The sequence below is a fragment of the Anolis carolinensis genome, chromosome 4 (genome assembly GCF_035594765.1).
Source record: "Anolis carolinensis isolate JA03-04 chromosome 4, rAnoCar3.1.pri, whole genome shotgun sequence".
NCBI lineage: Eukaryota > Metazoa > Chordata > Lepidosauria > Squamata > Dactyloidae > Anolis > Anolis carolinensis.
The window spans coordinates 218,743,770-218,759,684 of record NC_085844.1 but is presented as its reverse complement, the minus strand read 5'-3'; the positions used below and the strand labels follow the sequence as shown (position 1 = coordinate 218,759,684).

Sequence of the window (15,915 nt, the reverse complement as noted above, 5' to 3'; positions counted from 1 at the left end):
ACATTAAAAGGGCTTAATCTACCATAGTTTTGTCCTTGATATTCTTTAATTCACTCTTGTAAAAGGCACTGATGCTTATAATGACAACCTTGCACAGCGCAAAGGAAATATTTGACCAGCATATACGTAGCCTCACTTTTCAGTATCTGTGCCAGATTATTAAGAAAAACATAGACAACTACTTATTGCTTATGTGTGGATTGATTAATGGCCACATAGTAATCTGTTCATAAATCTAGGCATTAAATGACAACTTATTGATTTCTTCCCAAATATTTCTATGCCCCCTGAAGCACTAGTCTTTTTACACAAATCTTCTCTTACTTTAGTTTATTGAAGCTATATACTGTGTATAATCATATATAAGTCTAGAAATTTTAGTCAAGAAGTGGCCCCAAAATCTGGGTTGATGTATCCATGAGTCAGTGTAAGTACTGTACCTCAAAAAGGGAACCATCTCTTTCTTTGAGTGGTGTAGTGAAAAGCAAGAGCTTAGTCCATCTTCAGAGAATTTTAAATAAACATTGGCCCCTCTACTCTCTTGCCATATCACTGTTTCTAGCCTTTTTGAAAGTCTGTGTAGGAAAATTGTGGTGGCACCAACCAAGGCATCTGGCATCTGGAGGTTGCACTCATACTTTCTCCTCTCTGCGGGATGACCCATGACTTATCCACAAGTCATATCAAAATCCATAATTTTGGCCCTAAAGACTGCCCTTGTTTTATACATGATGTTGACTTATATATGATTATATATGGTAGATTCCTAATTGTGTTTTGGCCCACAACTTCCATAAATCCCAGCCAGTTTACCAGCTGTTAGGATTTCTGGGAGCTGAAGGCCAAAACTTCTGGGAACCCACAGGTTGAGAACCACTGGGTTAGGACAAGGGAACGGATGAAATTCAGAATTGTCTAGATGTTGAAATCTTTCTCTTTCTTTTTTTAAAAAACTACTGTTTAAAAACAATGACCAAGATCCTAGATTAGGGAAACATAGTATAAAGTATCACTAAGTGCAGCTATAGTACAACAGCTTTTTGTCTTCACCCCTACAACCCACCTTTTAGAAGCTGTAGTCCCTTCCTCAAACATGGCAATCTACTAGCTGGTGAAAGGTGGCATCAATCTATGGCAGGACAAATACTAATGTGGTGTCATTTAGGACCTTGTGGAGGTCCTCTCGTGACCTTGGAGGACTATATTACTGCTGCGCTTCCAGCTATAGGAACATAGCTGAACACTTCTCTGTCATTCCCCTCTACTACTCTGCTCTCCATCAATCCAAAAGTGGCCACATTGGATGGGAACAGCCAGTAAAAGGCAATTAGGAAGGCATTATGTGATGTTAGTAGAGAATTCTGATCTCTGCAATAACCAAAAGAATGATGTCCATAGGGATAAATCGTACATATGCCTGTATAACCCACAGCATGCCAGTCATTGTGTTTTTATTTTACATTAACATCCCCACTGTTTATGGAGGAAACTATCATGCAACATTTACCAAATGGTTCTGAACATAGTTGGCAATTCTTCCCATAATCACAAATTAACTATTTTCCAGTTGCATGATTACAGGAATTGCTTTCAGCCATGACCACTTTGACCTGGTTCACACACTAGAAGTAGTGAGGTATAGTGGAGAGAGAATTAGGTTTGGAATGGGTTCATATCACATTACTGGGTGGCTGTAAGTTAAGTATTTTCTCCAAGAACTTCATTGCATGTGGTAGACAAACTGGCATTGGTCCCTATCACATGATGTCTTCCTGTCGTTCTCCCATTCTGAATTGCCGCAGTTGCACTAATGAAGAGAGGTGGGATATTGATGGTGCTCAATGCAGTATGCATTCATTCTCAACTATAATGCAACTGCAGTGGAATAGCAGGTTTAAGATATAAAGCCCTACTTTTTCTTGTCTTCTCCCTCACAAGGTAATGATGAGAAAGAGCCTGAAAGAAAAGACATGGCATAATACAAAAGTGGCAGATTTGTACCAGCAAGCACTTGCCTGAGATGTCTGGAAAGGCTCTTTTGGAGGAAGTGGATCTTACCTGGGGGGAAATAATTTGAAAAGGTAGACAATATCCTCTCTCTAAACTTTTCCCTTGGATTCAACTTTTTGAAGATAAATGTCTATGCTTCTAGACCCAGGGCTCGCTTCAAGCAAATAGTTTAGGATCATTTACATTGGTTCCTTCAGGTCCAGGGATTTATCCTGCATGCTGCCCCTGACTGAGATCTAACAAGCCATTTATTTAGCAGCAAAGCTTTCCTTTCAATTTCTGTTTTATGTCCTTACCCTCCTCTCTGCTTTAGCAATGTCCAGGCATTTCTATTTGCAGAGAGATTTCTTTTGTTGGTCTTGGGCAAAGTTCCTCAACAATCAGATGCTGCATTCCTTCACTGAAGAATCTTCAAACAGATGGGGATAAGCTCTTTCTTAGCTTGTGTGTTTTCTCCTTGTCCTCTCCAGTGGGTTTCATTGGTTCACAGAATCATAGAACTGGAGAGGACATGGAGAGGAGGGAACAGGCCTGTTCTCTGCTGGCCCAGAGGGTAGGACCAACTCTAATTATCTGAGTAGATTTTGATTGAAGATCAGAAGAAACCTCTCAACAGTAAATGTGGTTTGAAAATGGAACTAATTGGCTAGAGCATTGTTTCCCAACTTTTCATCCTCCAAGTATTTTAGATTTCAGCTCCCACAATTCCTAACAATTGATAAGCTGGCTAAGATTTCTGGGAGTTGAAGTCCAAAACAAATGGAGGACAAAAGGTTGGGAACCACTGACATGGAGTAGTAATATATCTCCTCTGGATGCTGGACAGTTACCCACTGGTGAGGATTTAGCTGGAAATCGTGCCCTGGGCAGGGGGTGAGACTAGATATACCATGAGACACCTTCCAACTCTACAATTCCATGACTTCTTTACAGACCACATACATAAATTGCAGTAGAGTCTCACTTATCCAACATAAACGGGCCGGCAGAACGTTGGATAAGCAAATATGTTGGATAATAAGGAGGGATTAAGGAAAAGTCTATTAAGCATTAACTTAAGTTATGATTTTACAAATTAAGCACCCAAACATCATGTTATACAACAAATTTGACAGAAAAAGTGGTTCAATACGCAGTAATGCTATGTAGTAATTACTGTATTTACGAATTTAGCACCAAAATATCACGATATATTGAAAACATCAACTACAAAAATGCGTTGGATAATCCAGAACGTTGGATAAGCGAGTGTTGGATAAGTGAGACTCTACTGTATGTAGTTATGGCTGGCAACCTGGAGAGTTTTACGGAGAAATTCTTGCATTCATGGCATACCTTCCAACATTTCACTGATGAAAATTGGGGCAGATGTGGCCAAGCAACATCAGAGTGTAGTCAAAATGGCAAAAAATATTAATGAGGAAGAACATACAAGCTGGGAGAGGCTGCAGCAGTTTGTATTTGACTGAATTAATTACTGAGTGGGGTAGATTATGTGACCTCACTTCTTCTCCCTTGTGCTGAGTTAACTGAGTACAATTTGCTTTTACATTTTGAACTCAGTTTTCAGCAACTGAAGTAAGGTGAGGACAAAGGAGGGAAATAGGAGGAACAGAGAGAAAATAGGACATTTTAAATCAGCTCAAAATGGGATGAGATACAGTTATTTCCAAACTGGGACAAATTAGTCATAGAGGATGGAACTGTCAATGGCTACTCGTCAGAATGGCTACAAATCACCTGCAGTATGAAAGGTAAGTACGGTGCCTCTGTGTATCAGTTAATAAGGCATGCCACATGATTTTTCTCATGTTCTGCTGATCAGCTTCTCTTTTAGGTGAATGTGTGGTCATTAAATGAATAGAATTTTGGACTAGAGAGGCCTTTGATTTGACCCTGCACAATTCCTCTTAGGTTTTTATTCAGACTGTACATAATAATAAATGCGGTATCTGTAGTATCTTAGATGCATCACCTGGAAAGGGCATACAATTCAAGGAAGAGGACTGAGCCTTGAAGAAGCTAGTGAGACTCATTGTTTAAACAGTACAATAATTGAAGGTGTGAGATTCTTGACAAAAATTCAAACAGAATTCCTTACTACTTGCAATCATGTTGTTCATCAGTGTGAGAATGAAGAAAACCTGTAGGCACATTCAACTGTCAGCTACAGGAGCAAAGCTTTGTTAATCCAGACAGCAATTGCACATGTTTTTTCCTATTTAGACATGATGTGAATGCCAAGCAAACAAAGCCCTCTGAATCAGTGAACTCCCTGCCTGCCTGCCTTTAGAGCAGCCTGACCAATAGACCTCAACCAAATATGGAGCCATAATGTCCTGGAAACAAACATCCGCCATCATTTGCAAATATGGTAAATGCAAATCTCAGAAGCATGGAGGAAAGCATATTGTTATTATAAAGGGCAGAACACTTTTTGCAGGCTTGGGACATTCCTATGCACAATAGCATGGGAGCCATTATCCTGTGCCGTTCCTGTGCCATAAGATAGCAGCTAGTTACCATAATTGTGGCAGGTGCTGGTATCACTCAATTGTGACCTCTTGGCTGTGTGAAGCCGCACATCCGGATGGGCGGAATAATTCTTAGCCTCCCACAGCACCACTTTTATCCTTGTTTTTTTTTCCTTTTTATATTTTTAAGGCACTTCACAGATGCAGAATGCTTGGCTTTTAAAATGTGCAATAAAATCCTTGGAATCAAATGAGGGGTACGTAAAGACAAATCAATTCCTACTGTTGTTGTAGGATTAAACTCACCACTGTTTATTCCTACTGTAGTTGTACGACTGATCACTACTGAATAAGGAAACAGAAGGGAAGCCTTGAGTCTCAGAAGAAAAAGCTTCAATCCTTTCATCTATAAATTAAATCATAAAGATTCAAAGGCTCAAAAATCTGAAGTGGCTGTGCATAGTTTAACCTATTGAAAAGATTAAGGAGTTTATACAAAGGGAAGAAAATTAATGCTGTTAATTCTGCAATTAACAGAAAGCAAATGAAGACACCTGGATACTAAGGTTTAAAAGAGGAGGTAGTCAGAAAGCTACCATATGACATCCATGTGTTTTGGGTGCCAGATGTTACCTCATTGGCTTACAAAGGTACTTTAGGAGAAGAGTTCTTAAGTGCTGTTGCACAGGATTAATAAATAGTTTACAGGCCTGTTCTAAATGCGGTTGTCAGACTGAAAGATGGAGAAAGGTCCTGTTCCTGTAATGTCAAACAACCAGGTAACAAACAATATCTGTTGAAGTCTTCTCTTCTATGAATCTGTGAAGGGGAAAGGACCCAGACTTCACTTTGTTGAACCTAATTCTAAGTAAATGGAAAAATCCACTTTGTTCGGGAGAACTTGCTTCCCAGTGCTGTATAAGCGGGTTGGAGTTTGAAGTTTTAGTGTGAATAACCTTGTTGGAACTGTTTCACCCACTTTGGCAGGACCAAACATAATCTGTGGTTTCCACAGTATAAAAACTACTATTGCTAGCTAACCTTCTGGTTTGTATGCATTGAGGTAGTTTATGTAGTGAATGGAAAAATAGCTAGTCCAAACATCTGTTCGTGCATCTACACTGCATAATTAATGCACCTTTACACCATTTTAACTGACATGGATAAATGTCATGGAATCCAGGGGATTTTAGTTTAAAGGCTTTTTGGTCTTCTCTGCCAAAGAGTGTTGGTACCTCACCAAACTATACATTTCAGGAATCCATAACATTGAATCAAGCAGTTAAAGTGCATTACAGTAGTTCTACAATGCAGATGCAGCCTAAGAAAATTTTATTTCTGCTTATGTCAGTTTCTAGTTTAATGCCAATAAATGTTCCCATTCATGCTAACTTTACATCACTAAAGTCCCACTGACAGCTGACATCAGGAATCTCTAGATATAGAAGACTCTGAATTTAACATCACATTTGACAAGCACGCAAACTTGGTATTTATTTGTTGTATTTATTCACATCCCACCTTTTCCAAATGTGGGATTCAATACAGTTTATAATAATTTCAAACAGATCAGCCTAAAGTAGTAAATTATTAATCATATTATTTTTAAATCATTTTAAAAGGAGCCAGCATGACATTGTGGTGCAAGCATTGGACTATGACTCTGGAGAACATAGTTCAAATCCCTGCTAAGCCATGAAAACCCACAGTTTCATAAAACCCTGTGACAGGTTTGCTTTAAGGGTCACTATAAGCTGGAAACAACTTGAAAACACAACAACAACAACAACAACAACAACCAATAAAAACATCAATAAGACAAAGTAATATAAAATCTTACACCTAGATCATAACTACATCTTATGGAAATCCAAGCTCTAATCAGATATAGCCAAATGCTTCATCTAGACTTTATGAAAGGCAGAATTGTGTGACACTCTATATTGTTGAACTGCGACTCCCCAATTCCTCACCATTGGCTATGCTGGCTGGGAGTTACTCACAATTACAACTCAGCAACAGAAACTAAAAGACCTGAGAGGATCTTTTTCACCCATGCCTAGCCTAGTTAGCTGGAGCACCTGCACCATCTAGAAGAAATCCACCTGGTGGAAAGTCCAGCTTTGTCCTTGGTTAAACTTGATCACTTGATTGTCTTTTGCTTCTTCTAACTACTTGGAACTCATGCCTGTCATTTTTGTTTTTTCTTCTTGTGAACTGCACAACTTGAGTCTGACTGTACTTCTGAAACTATCATTAAAGAAGCACTTTATGTACAGGTACAGTAGAGTCTCACTTATCCAACATAAACGGGCCGGCAGAACGTTGGATAAGCGAATATGTTGGATAATAAGGAGAGATTAAGAAAAATCCTATTAAACATCAAAATAGCTTATGATTTTACAAATTAAGCAACAAAACATCATGTTATACAACAAATTTGACAGAAAAAGTAGTACATTACACATTAGTGCTATGTGGTAATTACTGTATTTACGAATTTTGTCAAAGACAGAACGCCACAAGATCAAAGATAACAGAGTTTATTGGATAACAGAACTCAAAATGCCCGTAAAATACAAGGGCCAGGCAGTATTAGCCTTTAAAAGCAAAAAGGGGCAAGGAAAAACGTTCAAAAGATAAACCGGATTAAACCGGAGTTTAATCCGGGTAAAAACAAAACAGCTTGCTTCAGCCTGGGAATAAACAAAACAGAAGCCGGGGAACAAAGTGTTCAAAAGAATGCAATTAATTGGCAGCAGATTCCTCTCTGCTGCCAGCACTGTGCTTTGAGTAACTTGAGTCACTCCTCCACACAGCAGGCAAGATTTCCAATACACACAGATCAGCCGAGGATTGAAGCAGTAGAGTAGACCCAGTTCCTTTCCGTAGTTCAAGCCAGACGTTTGTAGTTTCACCAAGTCCGAGTAGGGGGAAGTCAAGCCGTGGTCAGTTCAGTCCGAAATCCAAAGCAGGAGATGGCGTCCGTCAAGAAGACGACGGAAGGTCAAAGCTAATGAGATTAAGCACAAGTTTGCACAAACAAAAGCCCACACAATTCCTCCCGCCGTCTGACCCCAAATTCCAAAACAACTTACGTATCAGCACACGAAAACACACCAGTCTTCAGGAAAGCGTCCCACACAGATCCCAAGCGTTCGTCCAGATTACCTTGCCCAACGCAATTTGCAATTGCTCCCAAGCCTCATTTTATGCCAGTTACAAATCCTCATCACTATCAGCTGCCCTCCTTAACCCGGGCGTTTCCTCATCACTTTCCTCATCAGAGCTGGAACACCTCTGACTACGCCCCACAGCATCCCCAGCTGTGGATCCCGTCCCATCCCTCCAGCTTGTCCATGGGTCTAATCCTGAAGGTCCCCATTCATCTTCCATCCCATCATTGCCAGTGGCACCCAATTCCTCCCTCACCCGAGTCCAATCCATCTCATCCTCCTCCGAGCTAACCAGCCCCTCCTCCATTCTCTCCGTAAACCCCTCAAAAGACTCTTCGTCAGATGGTGCTGCAAAGATATCTCGCAGTCTTTTTCTTTCTCGCTCCTCGAGAGTATCTGACTCTCGAGGAGTCTTACGCCCACGTCTGCCAGTAACAGAGCCATGAGGCTCAATCATAACACTATCCCCTCTCACAAAGGCCTCCTCCCCCGAAGGCGGAGAGGTGGCAGTGATACCCTCCGCTATAGCACCACGACGACTGGAGGTATCTAATTTTAACAGTGAACGATGGAAAACTGGATGGACCTTTAAACTAGACGGTAAACGCAAACGAAACGCAACGGAAGAAATCTTTTTAACGATAGGAAAGGGACCCAAATACCGAGGCGCAAACTTTCCCCCAGCCTGTTTAATATGTTTGGAAGACAACCACACCAAATCCCCTTCTTCCAACTCCTCCCCTGCCTGCCTGCGGCGATCGGCCTGAGTCTTTTGCGTTGCCTTAGCTTCCAACAGTAAGCGACGGGCAACATCATGCAACGCAGCCATTTCCGAAGAGCGGTACACAGGGTCAGAAGAGACCACATTGGTCGACGGCGCCACACCTCCCCGTGGGTGAAAACCATACGTTAGCTCAAATGGCGTATGCTGACTAGACGTGTGCACCGCATTGTTGTAAGCGAACTCCGCCACCGGTAGCCACTTCACCCAAGCAGTGGGTTGATCTAAACAAAAACAACGTAAATATTGCTCTAAGAGCCCATTAACCCGTTCCGACTGACCATCCGTTTGCGGATGAAACGCAGAAGAAACGTTTAACTTAGTACCTAAGCACTCATGGAAGTGTTTCCAAAAGCGTGACACAAATTGCGGAGCCCTATCCGAAATAATCACCTCGGGAGCTCCGTGCAAACGATAGATGTGCTTAGTAAACAGTAAGGCCAACGTAGGGGCCGCCGGAATGGTTGAACAAGGAATAAAATGAGCCAGTTTGCTAAATAAATCCACCACCACCCAAATACAAGTATAACCCCCAGACTTAGGCAAATCCGAAATAAAATCCATGGAAATGATTTGCCATGGCCTCTCAGGAACAGGTAGAGACGACAACAAACCTCTAGGGCGCCCAACAGGCGTCTTACTCTGCTGGCAAACAGCGCAGCTGTCACAAAAGCGCAGAATGTCTTGCCGCATCTTTGGCCACCAGTAGCTCCTGGTGATAAGCTGCACGGTCTTGAACCTGCCAAAGTGCCCAGCCATGGGTTCGTCATGGTGGGCTCTAATCACCTCCAACCTGAGGGCCCCCACTGGTACATAGACCTGCCCCCTGCGTACCAATACTCCGTCTTGATCTTGTAGATGAGGCAGTATTGTACGGTTACCTGCTGATAACAGCATAAGTTGCTCCTGAGTCCACACATCGTCCCTCTGAGCCTCAAGGATCTGGTCATGTAACCCGAGCTCATTATCTACAACACATAGAGAGGCAGTAGGCAAGATGGTCTGACATACTACCTGCTCATTGGTCTTAAACTCCGGCTTGCGGGACAAGGCGTCGGCCCGCAAGTTTGCCTTCCCCTCCACGAACTGCACTTTGAAGTTAAACCTGGAGAAAAACAAAGCCCATCGGATTTGACGCTGGTTTAACTTTTTTGCAGTTTGCAAGTGCTCCAAATTCTTGTGATCAGACCTGACCACGATTTGGTGCCGCGCCCCTTCTAGCCAGTGCCGCCACACCTCAAACGCCACCTTAATCGCCAACAACTCCTTCTCCCATATGGTATAGTTCTGCTCGAATGGTGTTAGTTGCCGCGAGTAAAATCCACAGGGACGCAAGGTCCCTGAGGAATCTTTCTGAGACAAAACAGCCCCCAACGCGTAGCTAGAAGCGTCCGCTTCTACCACGAACGGTTTGTCAACATCAGGATGTGTTAGTATGTTGTCTGATTGAAAGCTAAATTTTAGTTGTAAAAACGCGTCGTGAGCTTCCCGCCCCCACACAAATGGCTGTTTCTTACGCAGGAGCTGCGTCAAAGGCTTTGCAAAATTCGGAATAAACTCCCGGTAGTAATTAGCGAATCCTAAGAACCTTTGCACATCCTTCTTAGTCTTAAGCTCCTGCCATGAGTTGACGGCGTCAACCTTATGTGGGTCCATTTTAAGTTCCCTACCTGACACTACATGACCTAGGAACTCCACTTCAGGCACATGAAAGACGCACTTGGAAGCCTTGGCGAAGAGCCCATTAGCCCGCAGACGGTGCAGAACCTGCTTGACATGTTGACGATGTTCTTTCTCATCCTTAGAAAAAATCAAGATATCATCCAAATAAATCACTAAAAATTGGTCAATTAGGTCCCTAAACACATCGTTCATGAACCTCTGGAAGACCGCAGGCGCATTGCAAAGTCCGAAAGGCATGACTCGGAACTCGTGGCATCCGAAGCACGTGTTAAATGCCGTCTTCCATTCATCACCTTCCCGTATTCGGATTAAGTTATACGTCCCCCGCAGGTCAAGCTTGGTAAAGACCTTAGCCCCTTGCACCCTTGATAACAGTTCCGAGATTAAAGGCAGCGGGTACCTATCCCGAATGGTGTATTTGTTTAAGATCCGATAATCGCAGACCAACCTAAGTTCCCCAGTCTTTTTGGCTACAAAGAATACCGGTGCCGCAGTTGGAGAGCTAGATGGGCGAATAAACCCCTTGGCTAAATTTTCATCTAGGAACTCTCGCAAAGCTTGCCTTTCCGGTACAGTCAAGGCATACAGCCTTCCTGCTGGCAATTTCGCACCTTCCGCTAGCTTAATGGCGCAATCATACGGCCTGTGCGGCGGTAACTTGTCCGCTTCTTTTTTACAAAATACATCAGAGAACTCCCCATACTCAGCAGGCACTCCCTCCATATCAGATTGAGAAACGTTCAGAGTGCAACAATCCTGCCTCTTTAAGGTCAACTTACGCGTCACCCAATCTACTTGTGGATTTACTACAGCTAGCCAATCCATCCCCAGGATCACATCGTATCTGGGCAAGCTTGTAATATCCCACACAAACGTTCCCGTTACTCCCTGCACCTCCCACATTACTGCTGAGGTCTCATGGTTAACCACCCCAGTCTCCAGCAGTCTCCCATCCGCTCCTTCCACCCACACGTCGCATGCCTTGCGCACTCTAGGAATGCCATGCTTCCTAGCAAACTCAATATCCACGTAAGAGACCGTAGCCCCTGAGTCCAGCAGTGCCAAAGTAGAAACAAGTTCCTTTCCCCCAACAGATAATGTAATGGGTACAAAAACATGCTTCCTCCCCTCAGTTGACTGCTTTAGTAGCCCTAATGCGTTGGACTCACGTCGCACTAGGGCTGGCCTTTTCCCGAAAGCTGGGAAGGTTTCACATTACAGTTTTTGGCAAAATGCCCAGCATTCCCACAGTACAAACACAACCCCAGCTGCCTCCTGCGGTTCTTTTCTTCTGTAGACAGCTTTTTAAAGACCCCAAGCTCCATAGGCTCTTCCCCCATCACCACAGGTGCCCTGGTTACATGCATAGGTGGCGCACACATTGCTTTCGAGTGTTTACGGGACTCGAACCTGGCGTCCAAACGCAGCACCTTAGCTACTAAGGCATCCCAATTCTCAGCCGGCTCCAAGCGTGCTAATTCATCCTGGAGATAATCACTTAACCCAGCAGTAAACAAAAGCATGAATGCATTTTCCCCCCAGTCCAGTTGGTGGCGATACAAATTAAACTTATTTAAGTAATCCAAAACAGTCCCCTTTCCCTGTTTCAACCGATACAGAGCCCACCCAGCATTCTCCGTGCGGAGAGGGTCCCCAAAAGTGTCAGTTAGTAACTTCTTGAAATTATTCAAATTGTCCTTGACTGGGTCATTTCCCAAAATTAAATTAGTGGCCCATTGTCCTGCAGGACCAGTCAACAAACTCAAAATAAATGCCACCTTGCTAGTGTCTGTAGGGTAAGCATGAGTACTGAGCTGGGAAAAATAAAGCTCAACTTGTGCCAAAAAAGTTGGCAACTTGCACCTGGTTCCGTCAAAGCGTTCAGGAGTCAAAACATGTCCTTTAACAGCATTAGCTGTTTGACTGACAGTAAAGGCCGTTTGTAATTGATCGAACTTAGCCCTTAACTCATCCATCGTCTTCCTGACGGGATTTATTACTGCAATAAACCTTTTTTATGGCGTTGGGCAATCTGTCAAAGACAGAACGCCACAAGATCAAAGATAACAGAGTTTATTGGATAACAGAACTCAAAATGCCCGTAAAATACAAGGGCCAGGCAGTATTAGCCTTTAAAAGCAAAAAGGGGCAAGGAAAAACGTTCAAAAGATAAACCGGATTAAACCGGAGTTTAATCCGGGTAAAAACAAAACAGCTTGCTTCAGCCTGGGAATAAACAAAACAGAAGCCGGGGAACAAAGTGTTCAAAAGAATGCAATTAATTGGCAGCAGATTCCTCTCTGCTGCCAGCACTGTGCTTTGAGTAACTTGAGTCACTCCTCCACACAGCAGGCAAGATTTCCAATACACACAGATCAGCCGAGGATTGAAGCAGTAGAGTAGACCCAGTTCCTTTCCGTAGTTCAAGCCAGACGTTTGTAGTTTCACCAAGTCCGAGTAGGGGGAAGTCAAGCCGTGGTCAGTTCAGTCCGAAATCCAAAGCAGGAGATGGCGTCCGTCAAGAAGACGACGGAAGGTCAAAGCTAATGAGATTAAGCACAAGTTTGCACAAACAAAAGCCCACACAATTCCTCCCGCCGTCTGACCCCAAATTCCAAAACAACTTACGTATCAGCACACGAAAACACACCAGTCTTCAGGAAAGTGTCCCACACAGATCCCAAGCGTTCGTCCAGATTACCTTGCCCAACGCAATTTGCAATTGCTCCCAAGCCTCATTTTATGCCAGTTACAAATCCTCATCACTATCAGCTGCCCTCCTTAACCCGGGCGTTTCCTCATCACTTTCCTCATCAGAGCTGGAACACCTCTGACTACGCCCCACAGCATCCCCAGCTGTGGATCCCGTCCCATCCCTCCAGCTTGTCCATGGGTCTAATCCTGAAGGTCCCTATTCATCTTCCATCCCATCATTGCCAGTGGCACCCAATTCCTCCCTCACCCGAGTCCAATCCATCTCATCCTCCTCCGAGCTAACCAGCCCCTCCTCCATTCTCTCCGTAAACCCCTCAAAAGACTCTTCGTCAGATGTTGCTGCAAAGATATCTCGCAGTCTTTTTCTTTCTCGCTCCTCGAGAGTATCTGACTCTCGAGGAGTCTTACGCCCACGTCTGCCAGTAACAGAGCCATGAGGCTCAATCATAACAAATTTAGCACCAAAATATCACAATGCATTGAAAACATTGACTACAAAAATGCATTGGATAATCCAGAACGTTGGATAAGCGAGTTTTGGATAAGTGAGGCTCTACTGTACTTCTAAAAAAAAAAAAATACCTGAGTGGATTTTTTAAAATGGCAAAACTCATCAACTTAGACAAGATAACATTCTACTTTTATGGTATCATCATACATAAGGAACTTTTCCTGGTCACCACACCCTGAGAAGGAAGTGATGACAGTCCATATAGAAGAAATCCAGTATATTAGGGTAACAAGGGCTGGATGTGATTCCCACTTGTGACATCTGGCAGATCCACAATATTAATAATATAAGAAATTGCCAGTTCATTTTCTACTTGCGATGAACATCTTTCCCTCTACTTCTTCCCACCGGAGCCAAGTTTGTGAGCACAATGAAAAATTGAGAATTTCTATCACTCTCCCTGTGTTTTTCAAAATGATTGCTGACATAGAATGGCTTGCAGGCTTTCTAGTGTTCACTCAACTGTATTGTGCAAATAGGAGAAATATAGTGTTGGGCTTGGGTTGTCAGTAATCTTGCCACCCAATATGATGAGTGCCTTGCTGGTGTTATCGTGCTTGCTGCTAAGGCATTTTGGATTTCTAGTCCTTAATGCATCCATTCCATCTCATTAGCATGTGCACACACACAGTGTTGGGTGAAGACAAGCAGAACATTTCTGGAATGCTCTTTAAAAATCAACTTCCAAAGTGACTGAAAAAGTCCTTTCCCAATTATTTGTACATTTAAGACATTATTTCATATTTCTGGATGGGCAGGGCTGCTGAGCAAATAAATGTATATTTATTGATATGCCAATCAATACATTTTGTATTCATTGTTTATACAGTTTATCCTAACTTTAAGCAAATGTATATATATTTTATATTTTATCAGAGACCTTTATGTGTGACCCATAGAAGGGCAAAACAATGACACAGCCCTAGGATGGACAAATAATAGAAATGAAAGCTGAGCTGTGTTGTCATCTGCTTCAGACCAAACACTGGCAAAGAAGTCAATTGCTTGCTACAAATTGGCAAAGTGCAAGTAGGAAGAAGACTAATAGGACAAAGGCTGCCACTGCACTCTTTGTTGCTCCCTGCGGGTGTTATCCAGCGTTTCTATTCTTGTCTAATAGCGTCTGAACAGTCGATGCATTTCCTCATTTTCAGTGAGAAATTTATCCTCTTATATTTTTAGAAATGTTCTCAGCCTTTTGGTCTAGTGTTTTTTTTGATGCTATAGCATCTAGGGCAGGCCTCTTCAACCTGCGGCCCTCCAGGTGTTTGTGCCTCCAACTCCCAAAAGCTCTAGCTAGCTTGTTCAATGGTCAGGAACTCTAGGAGCTGAAGTCTAAAACACCTGGAGGGCAGCCGGTTGAAGAGGCCTGATCTAGGGTAGGAGGGAAGATACAGTCATGTCCCACTCCATAGTACAGATCTGCTAACTTTAATAATAATAATACCTTTATTTTTGTACCCTGCCCCATCTCCCCGAAGGAGAGATACATTTAAAACATGTAAACATATAAAATCACAAGGCATTAAAATACAATAAAAAACATACTCAGAACCGATAACCAATAGCCAGGGGAAGTCAGCGTATTCAAAATTGGAGGCAAGACAATTAAATTTATATATGTGCAATATCTTGCAACTCGAATGAAATAGGACAGAAAAAGGTAGCTGGGTATAGGTAAGAACACTGTCAATTTGTGCTAAATTAATCAAACACACATTGCTTGACTAGGACTAGGACGCGGAACAATGGCTTCAAACTACAGGAAAGGAACATCAGGAAGAACTTCCTCACTGTGAGAGCTGTTCAGCAGTGGAACTCTCTGCCCCGGAGTGTGGTGGAGGCTCCTTCTGTGGAGGCTTTGAAGCAGAGGCTGGATGGCCATCTGTCGGGGGTGCTTTGAATGAGATTTCCTGCTTCTTGGCAGGGGGTTGGACTGGATGGCCCATGAGGTCTCTTCCAACTCTACTATTCTATGATTCTATGATTGAAATAATCAGGTTTTCAGATCTTTCCGGAATGGGGCTAGTCTGATTTCTCTCAGGGGGGGGGGGGAGTTCCAGAGCCATGGGACCACCACTGAGAAGGCCTCTCCTTCGTCCCCACCAACTGTGTTTGCGACGGCGGCAGAAGTGAGAAGAGAGCCTTCCCAGCAGATCTCAGGGACTGTGCAGGCTTGTAGTAGGAAATGCAGTCACAAAGATAGGCCAGACCCAAACTGTTTTTTTTTTTAATAATAGTTTTTATTGTGCTTTTATCTATTATTACAGTGAAAGCGAGGAAAACAGTTGTGTGTAGACAGTGGGATGAAAGTAGAGACCAGGACCAAAAAAGCATAAGAAGATAACACCAGCAAAGGAAAGATAAATAAATAATAAACTTTAAAAAAAGGTGTAAAAAAAATTAAAAAAGAGAGAAAAAATAATAATTAAAAAAAAACCCAAAAAAAAACAAAAAACAAAAACAAAACAAAAATGTGGATGACTTCCCATTGACCTCTTGAGGGTTTCAAAATCTTGTAGTCTGTTTTCATCTCAGGTATTAACAGTCTTGTAGTTTTGGTGT

The 15,915-nt window shown here is 42.7% G+C and overlaps 1 protein-coding gene across 2 annotated transcripts in view; it reads left to right on the top strand.

Moving 5' to 3' along the window:
* dlgap4 (DLG associated protein 4) overlaps positions 1–15,915 on the top strand; it is a 459,488-nt gene that overhangs the window by 32,270 nt on the left and 411,303 nt on the right. The gene's annotated exons all lie outside the window — the stretch shown is intronic.